Raw genomic sequence first — 19,521 nt, forward strand, 5'->3', positions numbered from 1 at the left:
ATGTCATCCTGCTGCTGTTGCCATGAAAGCTTCCCTCTCAGGTATAACAAAGTACAGGGCTTATTCCTGTGTTGGACTAACTCCCTAATTAGACTCACATCAGGCAATTATTAACCTCAGCCAATCACACTTTTACAAGGTGAGGGAAAAGACTCAGGAGGAACCACCTGTTACATTTAGAACAAAATTCTTTTAAAATTTAAAAAAGTAATATTTCAATGACCTCCAACCAATAGGGAGCTGGGTTTTGCATCTTGAAATTATCTGCTTATTACAGATTGATCCTTTGCGGATAAATCATTGTGACAAGCTTTGTGACTGATGAAAAGTGGACTTTGTTGGCAGAACTCAGAGGAACATACTCATCGCTGATGAAGCATGAATGAGGTCAGATGGAAGGATTAATACTTCAGGCCAATGACTGGTGATACAATAGTCTACTATGGGTTAGAATACACTCAGTAAGCCCAGACGGAGGGGATATTGCCTGAATGGGTCATTCCTTCACAGGTGCTGCATGCAGGTTGTCAGATACCATGGGGCTGGGTGCAGTATAAAAATAGACAAAAGCAGCTTTGAGGAATATTTTAAAGTATTCTAATAAGGCACATATGAAACACATTGGCCTTGAACATGCTATATTGGTCAAACACACAATTATTGTCTAATTAACACTCTGAAATAACTGTTGAACAATGTAGCAATGAATGAAGCCAAGTCAGTCAGTCTGTTCCGGTGGAGTGCCGTGGAGCCGCGCCCAACGGGGCTGTCCACGTCTATTTATTATAAGTGGTTACATAAATCATGCTATTATGCGCATGTGCTAACATAATCCAACTACTTCGCCCCCTCCCCTGATTGGTGCCTTATACATTGTGTACTCCCAAAGTATGCACCTGGTCAGCGCTTTATCTGTGTGTCTCCTGATCGGGAGTGTGGGGGTGTGGGAACCACTTCAGCCGCTTGAGAAGTGTAACATTCCTACATCCCCTCCTTTTCTGTTTTGTCGACCCGTGCCTGGTCCGCATGTTTCATGATTCTATGGGCATACATGACGGCTTGGAATGTAGGCAGGGGTTTGCGCCGACAGGGTGTAAAGCACATCCTAATATTATTAGGAATACACTGAGCAAAGCAACAAAAACCAATCAAGCAGGCGGTAACAATCAAAACATATTGCAAAACAGTTCGGACCCATCCCATGGATGGCAGCCACGCCCAAAGGTCATCCCACCATGATGGGTTCCTGTCCTGCTGAATGTGTTGAGCCAATTCTTTGAGGTTATCTATGTGTGCTTGAATCCGTTTAGAATTGTCTGTCAGATTAAAACAACACATGCCATATACCTCTTCACAACCCACATGGCTAAGCAATAGCAGGTAATTGATTACCGCTCTATTATCTAATATAACATTCATAAAATTAAACATCCCCGTTGCATGTGCAGCACTGCCCGGCGCCTTACATACTGGGACCAGGCAGGTGCCCAACAGGCCATGCATCTCAGGGGCCTGCTGTAAACAAAAGGAGGATTAATTGGCCACAATCACAAGTCGAGCCCATATATTATAACACATACGGTTATGCAATTCAGGTTCGGCCCTAGCCTGTAACACACAAAAACAACACAACAATATGGTAAAAGAATTAGCAATTAAACAAGCAAAAATAACAGCAGTAAAATTCTTGGGGGTAAGCTTGGCCTTGTTATTCTCCAGCATTTGCTGAGCCTGCTGCGCCAGTCGTTTCACCTGCCCCCAGGTAACCTTTGGTGCCGTCTTTGTGGCTCGGCACACTGGAAAGGTCTCGGTTGGGGTCAGATTGAAGTTGGGTATCGGGTTCTTGAGGCTTTGATGCCACGTCATCGTGCCACGGTCGCACGTTCTTGGCAGGGACCCACAACGGACCTGTGGGAGTAAGCACAGCGGCATGCCCCCGTCCCCAGATTCTCAATGGAACGGGGCTGTGACGGGGCAGGGCAGCCCCGCACTGGTACAGCAGGGTTTAACCCTTCTTTACTAGCAGAGGAAGCCACGCCCAGGAAGTTCTGCTGGGAATGCTCCAACTGGCAGACCAGTATAAAAGCCTGCAGGTCTGCTCAGTCTGGGCTGGCCACCGGGGGAGAAGGATGCAGACCGTCAGCCTCTGCAGAGGGAGAGCCCAGGAGCTCGGACCGGGGCGCCAGCCGAGCCGGGGCCGACCCGGGGCCCCCGGGGAGGGACGCCGGCAGTGACGGACCTACGGGGGAGCCGCTCCCACAACGCAGACGTCCGGCCAGGCAGGGTAGGAAGTGACCCAGGGGCATTGTAGAGACTGACAGCCTTAAAGCTGCAGGACCGCTCGGCGTGTTGCGGGCGGATCCCCGCCGAGCGGGAGGCAAGGAGAACTTGCCACAAACAGGGCCCTGGGTCGGGGCTCGGTGGAGAGGGAGGGCCCGAGTCCCCCTACCCCACCCCGTAATACCCCACCCCGAAGGGGGTATTTATGGACTCAGGCCGCTAGGCCGCACTACCCCACTCCGAAGGGGGTGTGTAGGGACTCAGGCCGCTAGGCCGTGCTACCCCACCCCGAAGGGGGCGCTTATGGACTCCGGCCGCTAGGCTGCGCTACCCCGCCCCGAAGGGGGCGCTTATGGACTCCGGCCGCTAGGCCGCGCTACCCCACCCCGAAGGGGTGTGTATGGACTCCAGCCGCTAGGCCGTGCTACTCCACCCCGGAGGGGGTGTCCATAGACTCTGGCCGCTAGGCCGTAATACGCCGGCTACCAGGGGCAGACCGAAGGACAAGCGAGTGGTGCAGCGCTAGGCCCCAACCCGCCCCTGCCACGAGGGGGCGCTGGGGTACCTGGCCCATCACAGGGGCCATACCAATTAGGGTCTGGGCTCTGCCTATATCTAACAGATGGGCATGGGAGCGGGGTTTCCACCTTAAAATGTCATTCAGTGGCTGTAAAATTCTGAAAGACATTTAAAATATTTAGGGTAAACAATACTATCACTAATTAATTTTGCTTGGCTCCCATGGTTGGCCCATCATCCCCCACTGTTTTGTTTTGCTTTTTGTAGGTACTCTGTAAGTGTATGATTGGTCCATTCCACAATGGCTTGACCTGTGGAGTTATACAAAATACCAAAAACGTGGTTAATTTGCCACTGCGTGCAGAAATCTGCAAATCTGTAAAAAATGTAGGCGGGGCCATTATCGGTTTTTATCTATCGGGGGGGGCGGCCCATTACGGCCACCGCAGCAAAAATGTAATTAATTACATGTTTGGCCTATTTGCCCCATTGGGGGGTGGCCCACATGTAATGAAAGTAGGTATCAATGGTAACATGTAAATGTTTCCAGGAAAAAAAAAAGGGAAAATAAACCGTAACATCCATTTGCCAAATTTGATTAAATAAAAGGCTGCGAGGGTTAACACCCAATTCAAAATTATAATAAAAACTGGCACAATAATTACAAATTTAAACAATACATCGGGCCTGAATTAGGGGGATCATTAAATGCTTCACTAAAAATTTAGCATTTCAATAAAAAAAATGCATGACTATCAATGGAATCCGAAAAGAACAGAATGGGTTAACTGAAAAAAGCTAAAAAAAACCAAAACACTGACTCAGTCAAGGACACCGCTTCGCAGAAGGGAGGGCTTGGCAAACAGCCAAGAAAAGGGGGCTTGGCGAATAGCCAAAAAAGGCAGCAATGAAAGCAACAGAACTCAGCCAAACACTAACAAAATATATTAGCCAAAAAGAAAAGGGAAGGATCACCATCTGGGCCCATGAGTCCCCTTGGTGCTGCTATTTTGGCATATGAGCCCAAATCTAAACATAAATTCTTCCCACATAATCACTATCTATTACCCTGGGGACTATCTAAATGCCATATTTTCCGGCATAAAACCAGGGAGAATTAACCCCATCATGCCTGGGGGCAGGGGTCCAAAAAATCAAATAAAAACCACCACCGCCTCCCTGGAAAAAATAAGCTCCCTATCTTTAAAACAAGGAAAAATCATTAAAAAAACAATCTTTAAAACCTATTATCCTAAGCTAATAATCATATGAAATAAAACTGGAATTTGGGGTTCCACACTGCAGGGGTCCCATGGGTTAAATGCATGCATTAATCGCTCTAAAATCATGGAGCATTCGCCATTTACCAGATCTTTTCTTAATAACAAAAACTGGCGAATTCCAGGGGCTAGTGGATTTTTCCACATTGCCCACCTGGTATTGTTCCTCACATAAGTGACACAATGCAAAAAGCTTCTCCTGGGGCAGTGGCCACTATTCCACCCACACAGGGGTACTGATTAGCCATACAAGGGAAAGGGCAGTAAACTCAGTCATGAATGGTAAAATATAAACAAAATAAATTAACTAAAAAAGGCTGAAGATAAATTTCTGGCCTCAGTCAAAAACACAACTAGCTACCAAAACTTGGCGAACAGCCAAGAGAAAGGGGGGCTTAACTACACCCAAACACAAGCGGCAAAACTTGGCCAGGCACTAACAGCACTGGCCTCAATCATAAACAGTAAAATGCAATCCAAATTTACTTAACAAGTCTCTTCCCCATAGGGATACAGCAATATCCATGATATAGGGCTTAAGGAGAATCTCCTTTCCCCCTTCTCTCGGAGTTATAGCAATCCATCGGGTGCTTTGTTGAGCAGCCTGCAATCCGCCCACTCCCCAAATGGCTGGCACTTTGGATTAGTCCCAGGTGGACGGCCACTGCCAAGCGGAGAGGACTGTAACGTCAGCTCCAGTATCCGCCAGTCCCTCAAGGAGGATACCGATAAGCGAGTTTCCTCATTAATTCCCACTGGGCATCAGGATTATCTGCCTGCTCTCGTATAGCGGTGAACTGTCCTGCTCCATACAATTGCTCGGGAGTATAGGCCCCCCCCAATGCCTTCTTATGGCGTTCGATTTCTTTCTGCAGCCGCTGTATTTCTTTCTTGTGATGATTAATTTCTTCTAACATGCCTCGGGTAAAGGTGGATTCCAATCCAGACTCAGTAGCCGCTCGTCTCGCCTCTCGCAGAACAGAATAGGGGAGGGCTGTAATGTCCACCTCAACCTCCCCCTCTGCGTTGCCTGGGCAATGTGTCACTGGGAAGGCAGCCAGTAGCTCCATTATCTCTTCGGAGCTCTGTCCTCCCTCGCTGCTCAATTCTCCCATCTCCTCCCTGTGTATCATTGCCTGAAAAGGGGACAGCTGAAAATTCAGCTGTGAAGAGCCATCCGTACCCGGACATGCATCATGGCATTCGGGTACCGCCTCAGGCGGCAGAGAGGGCAAAATCAGAGGGTAAGGAGGGGGGGCCGAAGGCGCGGGGGCGAGAAGGATAGCCCTGGATGACGCTCCAACCCTGATTGAATCCAGAGCCTCTGTACATCGCTGCCAAAGCAGGAGCCATTGCACCGCAGCTCTAGGCTCTGCGTGCAGTGTCGCCCCTATCTTTATCCAATCATCTACTGACAGTGACCCGTGATCCGGGTACCAAGGACATTGGCGATTGATTTCAATTAATAGCTTTTCTAACTGACCCAGGGAAACTGGCCTGCCAGTCTGTTGTGTGATATCTTGCAGCTGTTTCGCATGAACCTTTTGCTGAGCTGACAATTTCCCCCCCCCATACTCACGAAACGGGGCTATTCGGCGAGGGTCGATGCATCGGAGGCTGTTCCAGCCGGTGAGCAGGGGGTATCACGTCGGGGTCACCAGATGTAGCAATGAATGAAGCCAAGTCAGTCAGTCTGTTCCGGTGGAGTGCCGTGGAGCCGCGCCCAACGGGGCTGTCCACGTCTATTTATTATAAGTGGTTACATAAATCATGCTATTATGCGCATGTGCTAACATAATCCAACTACTTCGCCCCCTCCCCTGATTGGTGCCTTATACATTGTGTACTCCCAAAGTATGCACCTGGTCAGCGCTTTATCTGTGTGTCTCCTGATCGGGAGTGTGGGGGTGTGGGAACCACTTCAGCCGCTTGAGAAGTGTAACATTCCTACAAAACAAAACTTTCACTCCAGAGTAAGTGAACTATACCTGAGCAGTTCTACAAATGAAAAATCTGGGGAATGTATTGTGGATGCTGTAACATTTACAAGAAAAACATAGGAAAATTATTATGTGAGTTTGTTTTTACCTTGATACTGCAATGACCACTCTCACTGCAGATCTGAACTTGGTAAAAGGACGGGAACGTGATTCAGAGACCTGCAGGTCAGCAGGCGAAGGATAGACTCCCATACGAGCTATCAGTGACAGTGTTGCTTGCTCACAATCCTAGAATCCACCCAGAAGCAGAAGAAGGTATTTCTTCTGATAAACGAGAGCCTTTCTAAAACTCTCTGCTTGCAGATACTTCCTGTATAATTTCTGCAGCTGAAAAAAACCCAAGTCATTGAAATTTAATTAAGGAAGCCCGTACACTCGTTGCACAGCCAGACCTGTTTACTCCCACAAGTTCTCCCACAACCTGTTGTCCGTGGCTTGACAAAAGTTAGCTAAAGCTGTTTTGCTTTGGAAAATTGTGTGGAAGGCCATATAATAAGAACTGTTTCTAAAACTTTGAATAAATTGTATAATGTTTTTGAAAATGAAACTTCCAATTAAAATTTGGATTACTGAAGCTCCTGCTGATATGGACCATTTACTGAAAATTAACAGTGTTTGTGATAATGGCAGCATGGAAACCTTACATGAAGGTCTGTAAGTCTGCTATACCTCTACCTGTCTACGAGGCCTTATCTATACCAAGGAATTTTTGCTGGGTTACTTGACCAGTCAAGTAAGGTTCTAAGAACAGCTGCCAGAAGACATCTACATTAGTGCTTCCAACATTGCTGATATGGGGGCAGCTACAACAGCAGCAATTTCCTAGCGTAGACAAGGCCTTATGAAACTAACTTTACAGGCATTTGATTTTGGACAGTCCAATTGTCTTAACATTTGTGAGCTTCTGAACACCATATTCACACCCAACACTGGGAAAATGGTTTCACTGTTTACCTTCTAGAGCAGGATTTGTGTTAACTAGTTAATATTAATGAGCATTCAATGTTAATCTAACTTGATCACAATAAAATTGTCACAAAGGGGTTAATAGATGCTTCTGAAGTTCAAAGGAAACTATGCACTGAATACATAATATTCAGGGATGGTTGGGGTAAGTTCTTGTGACAGACAAGAGGCTTGTGTCTCCCTCAGACAACTTTTAGATCAGAGAGAGATGCCTGAGCTTTACAGAGGAATTTGTGTCTTACATGACCTGGCAACAACTGTCTTATCAAAGACAACAACCTGTCTTATCAAAGACATATGCGGAAGAATATTTTTGAATGGCCTCGTGAACTACATGTTATCTAACTATCACTAACAATCTTTTGAAAGGTGACTGCAAAGATTTTCCTAAAAACTGAAAACTTGTAAGATTCCAAAAGTGTAAACAATAATTGCAGTTTATATAGCAGAAAAACAATTCTATATTTAATGAAAATTACCTAATATCCTAACAAATATGAGATGGAGAGATCTTGGTTCTTTTGTCACAGCAAGTACTATCATATTTATCATAAACAGAGAATTCAAATAGGATTCAGAATAGAATGATCTTTCTTTTTTTAACCTTCGTTATGGTAGTGGGAGAGATAGCTCAGTGGTTTGAGCACTGGCCTGCTAAACCCAGGGTTGTAAGTTCAATCTTGAGAGGGCCGTTTACGGCTCAGGGGCAAAAAATCTGTTTGGGGATTGGCCCTGCTTTGAGCAGGGGGTTGAACTAGATACGGTCCCTTCCGACCCTGATATTCTATGATTCTATTCACTTAGCAATTACCAAGAAAACTGCAGCCTGGGTTTCCCAAAAATCAAGGATCTTGACGTGGTAACTGTCTCAAATTGTTAAAACCAATAGAGTACATTACTAACAATGGGTATATACATTATCTACTTTCGGAATCCTATTCAAGAGGTTTTGTCTTTTTTAATTAAATATATGCTTAGATTCAAATTTAAGATTAGATCTATGCAGAGGATAACTATGTTCATGAAGTGAAGTAAAACCTACTTGTTTAGTTTTTCTAGAATATGATTTAAAGTGATACCATCAATTTGAAATCTAGTGAATTTCAAAAAAACATATTAAGTAGTTTAAATATTACCCCAGCCAATTTCTATTGTTTAACAATGTTTTTAAAGATTTTTCTTCCCATGTTACATGTGAAAGAGCCAAACAACAGGGGAAACTGACTGGCTCTAAAGAGAAAACAGTGGAATAACTTTAAACAATGTGCTATAGAAGGCACAAAATACACACACACTCTAATCTTTGGTTACAGTTACTTTAGACAGAGCAAACACACATAACAGCCTCATCCCTGAAAATCCACCTGGATTGCATGAAGCAACAAGTTTAGTTAAAACTAGGGCTGTCAAGCTATTAAAAAATTAAACGCGATTAATCACGCTGTTAAACAATAATAGAATACCATTTATTTAAATGTTTTTGGATGTTTTCTACATTTTCAAATATATTGATTTCAATTACCACACAGAATACCAAGTGTAAAGTGCTCACTTTATATTTATCTTTGATTACAAATACTTGCACTGTAAAAACCAAAAGAAAAAGTATTTTTCAATTCACCTAATACAAGTAATGCAGTGTAATCTCTTTATCATGAAAGTTGAAAAACTGGTTACCTACCTCTCGTAATTGTTGTTCTTCGAGATGTGTTGCTCATGCCCATTCCAATAAGTGTGTGTGTGTGCACCGCGTGCACGATCGTCGGAAGGTTTTCCCTTGGCAGTACGCGTTGGGTCGGCTGTGAAACCCCCTGGAGTGGTGCCCTCCTGGTGGTCTATATAGGACACTGCCAACCCACCGCCTGCTCAGTCCCTTCTTGCCGGAAGACTCCGACAGACGGGAGGCGGGTGGGATTTGGAATGGACATGAGCAACACATCTTGAAGAACAACAGTTACGAAAGGTAGGTGACCGTTTTTCTTCAAGTGTTTGCTTGTGTCCATTCCAATATGCGACTCTCAAGCAGTTTCTCTGGAGGAGGGGTCGGAGTTCACCTGATTGCTGATTGTAGGACTGCCCTGCTGAATGCTGTGTCATCCCTTGTTTGCTGGGTGATGCCGTAGTGCAACGTGAAGGTGCGGATGGAAGACCATGTTGCCGCCTTGAATATGTCTTGAACAGGGATGTGCGTGAGGAAAGCTGTGGCTGAAGCCTGAGCTCTTGTGGAGTGTGCTGTCAATGGTGGCGGCAGAACTTTGACCAGGTTGTAGCATGTTCTAATGAAGGACATGATCTACAACGAAATGCGCTGGGATGAGACGGGAAGCCCTCTCGTCCTTTCGGTGATTGCAATGAAGAGCTGTGGTGACTTACTAAATGGTTGTGTGTGTTCAATGTAGAAGGCTAGGGCATGCCTGACATCCAGGGAATGGAGCATCAGCTCTCTGTCAGTGGCATGAGGCTTAGGGAAGAAGACTGGTAAAATATGTCCTGATTTACATGAAACTAGGAGACCACCTTGGGCAGAAACACAGGATGAGGATGCAGCTGAACCATGTCTTTGTAAAAGACAGTATAGGGGGGCTTGGAGGTAAGCTCTTTGAGCTCACAGATGTTTGTAGCCGATGTTATAGCCATCAGAAAGGCAACCTTCCAAGAGGGGTAGGAGAGAGGGCAGGTGGCCATGGGCTCAAATGGAGGGCCCAGGAGCCTGGACAAGACTAGGTTGAGGTCCCACTGGGGAATGGGCCGCCGCACATGGGGGTAAAGCCTGTCCAAGCCCTTGAGCAATCGGCCAACCATGGGGTTTCCGAAGACTGATCTATCCGCTGCCCCTGGGTGGAAGGCCAAGGTGGCAGCCAAGTGCACTTTTATAGATGAGATTGCCAGCCCTTGTTGCTTCAGGTCCAGTAAGTAGTCCAAAATGAGAAGAATTGGCACTTGCTCAGGTGGGATACCCTTTCACAGGGACCAAATAGAAAATCACTTTCACTTTGCCAGATATGTGGCTCGCGTGGAAGGTTTCCTACTTCCCAGAAGAACTTCTCTCACTGAGTTCCAACACTGGAACGCCAACAGGTTCAACCATGGAGTTTCCACACCGTGAGATGAAGGGACTCCAGGTTGAGGTGCTGGAGCTTGCCGTGGTCCTGAGTGATGAGTTCTGGGCATAAGGGAAGGGTTACTGGTCTGTCGACCGATAGGCTTAACAGCGTAGCAAACCAGTGCTGGCAGGGCCACGCCGGCACTATGGAGATCAACAAAGCCTTGTCCTGGCGGACCTTCAGAAGGACTCTGTGTATGAGAGGGAAGGACGGGAACTCAGAGCATGTGACTCGTCCATGTGAGGTGAAAAGCATCCGCGATGGAGCCTGCTTGCTGATTAGCAATGCGAAGCTGAAGCCCCCCACAGGTCGAGTACACTTTACGGCAGAAAAAGTCCAGCTTCTTAGTGTCCCGTGACTTTGGGACAGGACCCGGTTGACCTTGCCACTCTTTGTGATTCGCTGCATCCACCCCTAATGTTCCAGGCTGAGGGTGGGTAAAAAGGTGTCTGTACCCCTTCTGTGGCACAAAATACCTTCTTTCCAACCCTTTGGCTGTGGGAAGTATGGAGGACGGGGTCTGCCATAGCACCTTTGTGGTGTTTTGTATGGTCTTTATAAGGGGCAAGGCTACCCTAGATGTACCCTCCTGGGCAAGGATGTCCACCATTGGGTCCGAGTCGTCTGACACCGCCTCAACCTGGAGGGGTAAGCTTTGGGCCACCATCATAAGAAGGTCCTGGTGCACCCTATTGTCCAGCACAGGGAGTGTGGTGGTAGAAGTGCCAGTCATCACTTCATCCAGCGAAGAGGATGATGAGGGCCGCGAGTCCTCCTGACCCTCAGGCTCCCTGGAGGCTGGCTCTGGTAGGTCTGCCCTATTTGGGGTGGACTGTGGTGCTGGTACCACATAGGGTGCTGGCTTGAGCGTCGCATCCACTTGCGAAGACCCAGGGTCCTTGTCATGTGGGGGGGGTCTTCAGGTGCTGTGGGAGTATGGCGTGGCACCGACATGGCTGAAGGAGAAGCACGGGGCATGGACACCATGAACACGGCCCAGAAGCCCTGCCCTTGAGCCTGACGGTAGACCCAAGGAGTCCAAAAGGGCCACTGTACTGGACCCTGCCACTGTGGGGGCCAGGATACCACTGTCGCTGGCATGTCCCGCGATCTGCAGTCCCAGGACCGAGACCAGTACTATGTCTGCAGATCGACGACTCATTACCGGAGTGCAACTAATAGTCTGAGCCAGACCATGGAGGGGCAGAGCCCGACTGTGCAGGGGAACATACCGCAGTGACAGGGAGCAACACCGTAGCATCGCTGGCTTGCCCTGGTGTTGAATGGATAGTGGCGCCGCCATTGGTGTCGCAAAACGTGCCATAGACTTTGCCAGTGCCTTTGCAGCCGCCGCTGCCTGGACCGGTGCCGGTGGTTGTGCCTGCAGGGCCGGGGACTGTGCCGTCATGACAATAACGTCCTGCACGGCCTCAAAGGTATCCGGCATGGAGGGGCGATCAATCTCGTCCTCCAACTCCTCCCAAGTCAGGGAGTCCACAAGCACCTGACTCAATGGAGCCCCTGGCCGAGCTGGAGTTGACGGTGCCAGGATTTGAGGGCCAGGCTGTGGGTGCCCTGACCTAGGACGCACCTCACTGGGATCCTTGTGCTGTTTGCTGACGAGGGACTGACCCCTGTTCACCTTCTTCTTCTTATGCGGCACCGGGGACTGAGAGTGGTGCCACATGCTCAAACCCGCTTTGCGGCAGCAGCCCTGGAGGAGTCTTTTTTCCAGGGCTTTGGAGCTGTGCTCCGGCTCTGCTCCAGCTCCAGGCAAAAACCTGCAGCTCCACTGCTCCAGAGCTGCTCCACACTCCAGCTCTGGGCTCCGCTACAAATCCCTGCTTTTTTCGGTGCCAAGGCATCCTGCACCGATGTCACTGGTGCCGCTTCCGGTGCCAGCTGAGGGTGAAGAGCCGTCTCCATTAAAAGGAGCTTGAGGAGATAGTCCTGCTCCCTCTTCATCCTGGGTCTAAAGAGCCTGCAAATGGAGCACTTATCTGTTTTATGGCCCTCACCCAGGCACTTAAGGCACAACGCGTGTGGATCGCCCTTGGGCACAGGCTTCCTGCAGCGTTCGCAGGATTTAAACCCCTGTGACCGAGGCATACACCAGTTTGGGGAGCTAGGGAAGGGGGCAGAACCCCCCAAAAGAAGCTAACTACTATTAAACTACAACTTTCAAGAACTATTTACAACTAACTAGAAGGTAACCACTAGGTAGGCACTTGCAAAGCAAGACACTGAAGGAAGCTCCAATGACCATCATTGGTGGTAAGAAGGAACCAAGCAGGTGGCTGGTCGGCAGTGTCCTATATACACCACCATAAGGGCGTCACTCCAGGGGGCTCCACAGCTGACCCGACAGGTATCGCTAGGGGAAAAACCTTCCAACAATCATGCACATGGCACGTGCACACACATCTATTGGAATGGACATGAACATGCTTGAAGAAGAACTTACAAATATAGAATTATGTACAAAAAATAACGGCATTCAAAAATGAAACAATGCAAAATTTTAAAGCCTAGAAGTCCCCTCAGTCTTACTTCTTGTTCAGCCAATCACTCAGACAAACAAGTTTGTTTACATTTGCAGGAGATAATGCTTCCCGCTTATTGTTTGTCACCTGAAAGTGAGAACAGGCATTCTCATAGCACTGTTGTAGCCGATGTTGCAAGATATTTATGTGCCAGATGCGCTAAAGCCTCATGTGTCCCTTCATGCTTCAATCACCATTCCAGAGGACATGCGCCCATGCTGACAATGGGTTCTGTTCAATAACCATCCAAAGCAGAGCGGACCGACGCATGTTCATTTTCATCATCTGAGTCAGATGCCACCAGCAGAAGGTTGATTTTCTTTTTTGGTGGTTCAAGTTCTGTAGTTTTCACATCGGAGTGTTGCTCTTTTAAGACTTCTGAAAGCATGCGCCACACCTCGTCCCTCTAAGATTTTGGACAGCACTTCAGATTCCTAAACCTTGGGTCTAATGCTGTAGTTATTTTTAGAAATCTCACATTGGTACCTTCTTTGCATTTTGTCAAATCTGCTGTGAAAGTGTTCTTAAAATGAACATGATCTGGGTCATCATCTGAGACTGCTGTAACATGAAATATATGGCAAAACGCGGGTAAATCAGAACGGGAGACATACAATTCTCCCCCAAGGAGTTCAGTCACAAATTTAATTAACACATTATTGTTTTTAATGAGGATCATCAGCTTGGAAGCTTGTCCTCCAGAATGATGGCCGAAGCATGAAGGGGCATACGAATGTTTAGCATATCTGGCATGTAAATACCTTGCAACACCGGCTACAAAAGTGACATGTGAACACCTGTTCTCACTTTCAGGTGACATTGTAAATAAGAAGCAGGCAGCAGTATCTCCCGTCAATGTAAAACAAACTTGTTTGTCTTAGCGATTGGCTGAACAAGAAGTAGGACTGAGTGGACTTGTAGGCTCTGAAGTTTTACACTGTTTTGTTTTTGAGTGTAGTTATGTAACAAAAAAACCCCTACATTTGTAAGTTACACTTTCACAATAAAGAGATTGCACTACAGTACTTGTATGAGGTCAGGTGAAAAATACTATTTCTTTTATCATTTTTACAGTGCAAATATTTGTAATAAAAATAATATAAAGTGAGCACTGTGCACTTTGTATTCTGTATTGTAATAGAAATCAATATATCTGGAAATGTAAAAAATCATCCACAAATATTTAATACATTTCAATTGATATTCTATTGTTTAACAGTGTGATTATTCATGATTAATTTTTTTGAGTTAATCATGTGAGTTAAGTGCGATTGACAGCCCTAGTTAAAACTATACACATACTTCAATTAAATCTTTGATACTAGCCATTTGAACAAGGCTCAGACAAGATCAATCTCAGTTCCTCACATCAAGTACTAAAATGATGTCCAAGTATCACAGTCTTTCACCGAATAATTTTATTTAACATTAATCTCCTGCATGTCTCAGTTTACAGAAAGGACTAAAAGAGTTACAAAAATGATCATCCTTGCACAGAAGAGTACCTCAAGAGCAGTTAGCTGCAACCTTATCTGAGGGGAAGGATCACTAGCCTGCCATTCAAGGCAGCCATCAGAAACAAGTACAATCTCCCTGGCCAGAGGAGACTGAGGAAGAGGCATAGGAGGAGCTGTCTTAAGACAGACCCAGATGAAAGAAGGTTCTGACCCTGCCATACCTTACAGCTGCCCTGGGACCGCAACAGAACACCACCCAGAATCTAGGAGGGGCACTACTAGAGACAAGCCATCACTGCAACCTGGATTATAGGGGCCACACCCCAAACTGAAGGAACAATGGTAGGAAGTAGCCGAGGACAGTGGATGTAGACTCCCACTGGTAGGTCCCTTACTCAGGGTTGACTTCCACAGGATCCTGAGCTGATACCAGATGGAGTGGGAGGGCCATATTTTGCATCATCCATTTTACCTTTGGGTTGGAAGTTTCCATAACTGGCTTGTTTTCTATTTCAACAGTAGCTTTAGCCAGCTCAGATTCTGCCTGTTTCAAAGCATTCTGCAAAATAGTTTTTTCTCGCTGCCAGGAAGCCCTTTCTGATTCCTGGACGGAGTGAGCATCATCTGTAGAGCGGATCTAAAAAATTAAATTCAAAGAAAGAATATAAAATAAGCATCAAGGTTCACTACTTCCAAAGGAATATAAAAATTGTTTTAAGTCAAATTCAATAGTAAATCGACTTTATGGAAAAACTAAATGCCAGAATAACTATACTGGAAATTTCCAGCGGTAACAAGATGTTATCCAGATAGGATGGGAATTTCAAGTAGAACTTCAGTCCATGTCCTTGCCTAAAAATCTTAGTCTTATTAGTTTATATGGCTCCAATTCACCTTAATACCAGAGAGACTCCAAAATGTTTAAAAATAGACATACTGATCTCTCAGGCCTGGTCTACACTAGGACTTTAATTCGAATTTAGCAGCGTTAATTCGAATTAACCGTGCACCCGTCCACACCAGGAAGCCATTTAATTCGACCTAGAGGGCTCTTTAGTTCGAATTCGGTACTTGTAGCCTGATTTGGGGAGGGTTAGTGGGGACAGTGGAATTTATCCACTTAATTTAGTTTTATTTAATAATTAATTTTCTAATTAATTAGTAATGTTAATAATAATTAATAGATGTTAATAATATGGGTATGGCTCGCCAATATGTGTGATCAGAAGATAAAGTTCGTCTTGAATCAGGCTTCACAGAATTTAATACAAGGAGATTGGGGTATAACAGGAAATTTAGACAGAGACAGAGTTTAGTCAAACAAGACCTTTTATTTAAAATCAATAAAACAAGAAGTAAATGTAAAATGTTAAAAGCAGTATGAGATTACAAAGTTACAAAATATCACAGTTCTTTAAGAGATATGATATGATATTACACAGTTCTAAATGCACTTTGCAGCAAAGAGGGTGTTGTTCACACCTATTGATAGAGGAAGTTATAAAGAGATTGGTTATGAGTGAAACTCTCTTTTAACCTAAATGCTCTAGCAAAAATAAGAATTTGTTCATACTCACAACTTTGAAAAGAATTAATACTACGACTTAGTATTGACAGCTTTCGTAGGAGAAAGAGGCTTCGAAGCAGGTTGAGACGACAAGGAAACAGAGAGATGTATCGCCTGCCCTAATGGAGGATTACCACCCTTTTTATAGGGAGAAATCCTTCCTCCTATGCCCAAATTTGTCTTTCCCCCATGGAAAGGTGAGGGTACCTGTTTTCATAGGCTGACCTTTGTGTACGTATTAAATGACGCACCTGCGGGTATATGTGTGAAATTTGTGGCAAAAAACCCCCACTTTGCACCTAACTAGGTGAAAGGTTAGCAGATATTCAAAAGTCCCTAGACAATTTGCGTAGGTTTGTCTCCTATTATTACTTTTCTGAGTAAGGGTCTTAAAGGTTGCTTTCAGCATCACAGAGGAAATAGGCCAGGATGTCTGGTCTAGAAGTTTCTAGGTATCTTCATTACAGCTATTGCAAATTCCTATTAATCTATGCAGCCTATACACTTTATCAAAAAGACATTTTATACAGACCAACAGATTAATCCTCAGGGCTACATACTCCACCCCGACGAGGGGAGTAGCGCTAAATTCGACATGGCTATGTCGAATTAGGCTAGGTGTGGATGCAAATCGAACTTACTAGCTCCGGGAGTAAGCACCACTGCACCACTCTGTTGACGCTCTGGACAGCAGTCCAAGCTTGGATTCTCTGACCAGCCACACAGGAAACGACCCAGGAAAATTTGAATTCCTTTTCCTGTCTGGCCAGTTTGAATCTCAATTCCTGGTTGGACATCGGGGCGAGCTCAGCAGCACCTGCAACGATGCAGAGCTCTCCAGCAGAGGAGTCCATGCAATCCCAGAGTAGAAAGAGGTCCCCAGCATGGACAGACGGGAAGTCCTGGATCTGATCGCTGTGTGGGGCGATGAGTCTGTGCTTTTGGAGCTGCGCTCCAACAAACGGAATGCAAAGACCTACGAGAAGGTCTCCAAAGCCATGGCACTCAGAGGATACAGCCGGGATACAACGCAGTGCTGCGTGAAAATCAAGGACCTGAGACAAGGCTACCAAAAAGTCAGAGCGGCAAACGGACGCTCCGGAGCCCAGCCCCAGACATGCCGCTTCTACGAGGCACTGCATGCCATTCTAGGTGGGTCTGCCACCACTGCCCCACCAGTGACAGTGGACTCTGAGGATGGCATAGTGTCGACGGGCAGTTCCTCGGCGTTGTTCGCCGATGGGGAAGATGAGGAAGGGTTTGTGGAGGACGGCGCAGGCGACAGCGCTTACAATACCGCTTTCCCCGACAGCCAGGATCTCTTCATCACCCTCACAGAGATCCCCTACCAACCCTCCCCGGCCGTTAACACGGACTCAGAATCAGGGGAAGGATCAGTCGGTAAGTGTTATAAACATGGAAACATTTATTTCTTAAACAACAGGAATATATACTATATAAAAACTAGCTAAAAAGTTGTCCATATAAAACTATATAAAAAGAAGGTCCACACATATAGGGATTGAAGAGAAATCCTCTTGGGACACTTCCACGAAGCTCTCGTAGAGGTACTCAAAAAGCCTCCACAGGAGGTTCCTGGGGAGAGGTGCCTTATGTGGTGCTCCGTGGAAGCACACTCTTCCGCGCCAGGCCATCCTCACGTACAAAGGAATCATTGCCTCGACCAGCATGGCTGCATACGGTCCTGGTCTGTGCAGGGAGTCTCGCAGCATCCTCTCTCTCTCTGTCTGAGTGACCCGCCTCAGGGTAATGTCGTTCGGCGACTGCTGCATCTAAGTAGGGCAATTAGTGTACTGTTACTACTGTGAATGCTTGAGTTTTACTTTGCATAGCAAAGACCTTCGTTTAACAGCCACGTGCTGGAGGCCGCAGAGGAAAAGCATACAGTGATCTTTCCCGGGCACAGCCTCGAGGGGCTGGAACGGGGCTGGAACGGGGTCAGACTTTATGCTTTCCTGATTGCTTTCTGCGGGAGGGCACAGCTATCCATTAACTGTTAAGCAGCCTATAGTGTAGGGCTTACCAGGCCTGGCTGATAAATGGATTCAGCTGTACCGCCCCGCTTGTCCGATCTCCGGTGCAAGACCGCAGCCACTGAAAGCGTATTCCGAAATCTCAAACTTGTCCTGAGAGCTCGTGAGACTAGGTGCCCTGTATGGTCTTGTTCACAGAAACTGAGTAGACTGTGTTCAGTGTTTGCGAACATGTATCTTTTCAAGGAAATCACTTCCTTTTTCCCATCACACAGCTGCGGCTCTTTCACGAACTGCCCCGGCATCCCCCTCACAGAGGCTGGCGCAGATTAGGCGGCGAAAGAAAAAGACTAGGGACGACATGTTCTCGGAACTGATGGCCTGCTCCAGAGCCGAGCCGGCCGAGCAGAGACGGTGGAGGGAGACCCTATGTCAGCACCAGCGCTCACACATCGAACGGGAGGACAGGTGGCGGCAGGAAGACCAGCAGGCGACTCAAACCCTGCTTGGGCTAATGAGGGAGCAAACGGACACGCTCCGGTGCCTTGTAGATGTTCTGCAGGACCGCAGGCAGGAGGAGAGAGCCCCCCTGCACTGTATCTGCAACCGCAATCCCCTGCCACAAAGTCCTGTCCCCCCGTCACCCAAAATAACAAGAAGGAGGGACGCTAGGGGCCGTGCAAACTGTCACTGCACCCCAGCTGAGCGCTCATGTACCACACAGCTCTGATGCCATAAAATTTGAGAAGTGCTTCCCTTCCTGGATCACCCAGTCCCAAATCCAAGTTTCATCCCCCCACTGTGTAGTTGAGTATTAAAAGTAGTTTGTTGTTATTCACGGTTTCCGTCCCGTTTTTCTTGTCATAAGACTTTGTGTAAGGGGGGGGAGGGGTTTTTTAATTGCATAGGACAGCCTCCATTACCAGGGTACAGACTTGGGGGCAGGATCAACAGCAGGACACACACAGACCGCAGTCACTAGGCACCAGGGTCAGTCTGTGAGGTGTATGCTGCCCCGGGTCAGTCTGTGAGGTGTATGCCGCCCCAGGGTCCTAGCGCCTGCCATCCACAAATGGCAAGGCAGGCTGGCCTACCATGCCCTTCCACCCTAGCCACGAGCCTCTCCGATGCCCTGAGCCCCAGCAAGAGCCCTCATCCACGGACACATACTCACCCTTCCCACACACCCCTCACCCCTTCCTACGCCCAGACCCCCAGCCCAGAGCCTGCATCCAAACTCCGTCCCAAAGACGGCACCCCTCACCCCTTCCTGCAAACCCACCCCCCTTCCTGCACACCCACCCGCAACTGTCCTCCGCCCAGAGACCGCTGTAGGAGCAGGAGTCTGTCATTCCTCTAGTGTAGAAGCAGTCTGTACATCTGTGCACACCGTACCCACCACAGTCTGCGTCCATGTTTCAACCCTAGAACAGGAATTCATAATTAAAGAAAACTTTGTTAATAATCTGTGTTCCATTAACTTTATTTTAAAACGTGTGTTGGAAGGGGGGAAACCCGGAGAACGGGGTATGTAACCGCAGATCGAAGTCAACAGTCACTGAAACAGGCTCAGGTTCAGCTTCTCTGTAAATCAAGTGGACAGTCATAGGTTACCCTGCTCTCCGAGGAACCTAGCTTTCAAAGCCTCCCGGATGCACAGCGCTTCCCGCTGGGATCTTCTAATGGCACTGGTGTCTGGCTGAGCGTAATCAGCAGCCAGGCGATTTGCCTCAACCTCCCATCCCGCCATAAAGATCTCCCCCTTGCTCTCACAGAGATTGTGGAGCACACAGCAAGCTGCAATAACAACG

Source organism: Mauremys mutica, unplaced genomic scaffold (assembly GCF_020497125.1).
Source record: "Mauremys mutica isolate MM-2020 ecotype Southern unplaced genomic scaffold, ASM2049712v1 Super-Scaffold_409, whole genome shotgun sequence".
NCBI classification, from domain to species: domain Eukaryota; kingdom Metazoa; phylum Chordata; order Testudines; family Geoemydidae; genus Mauremys; species Mauremys mutica.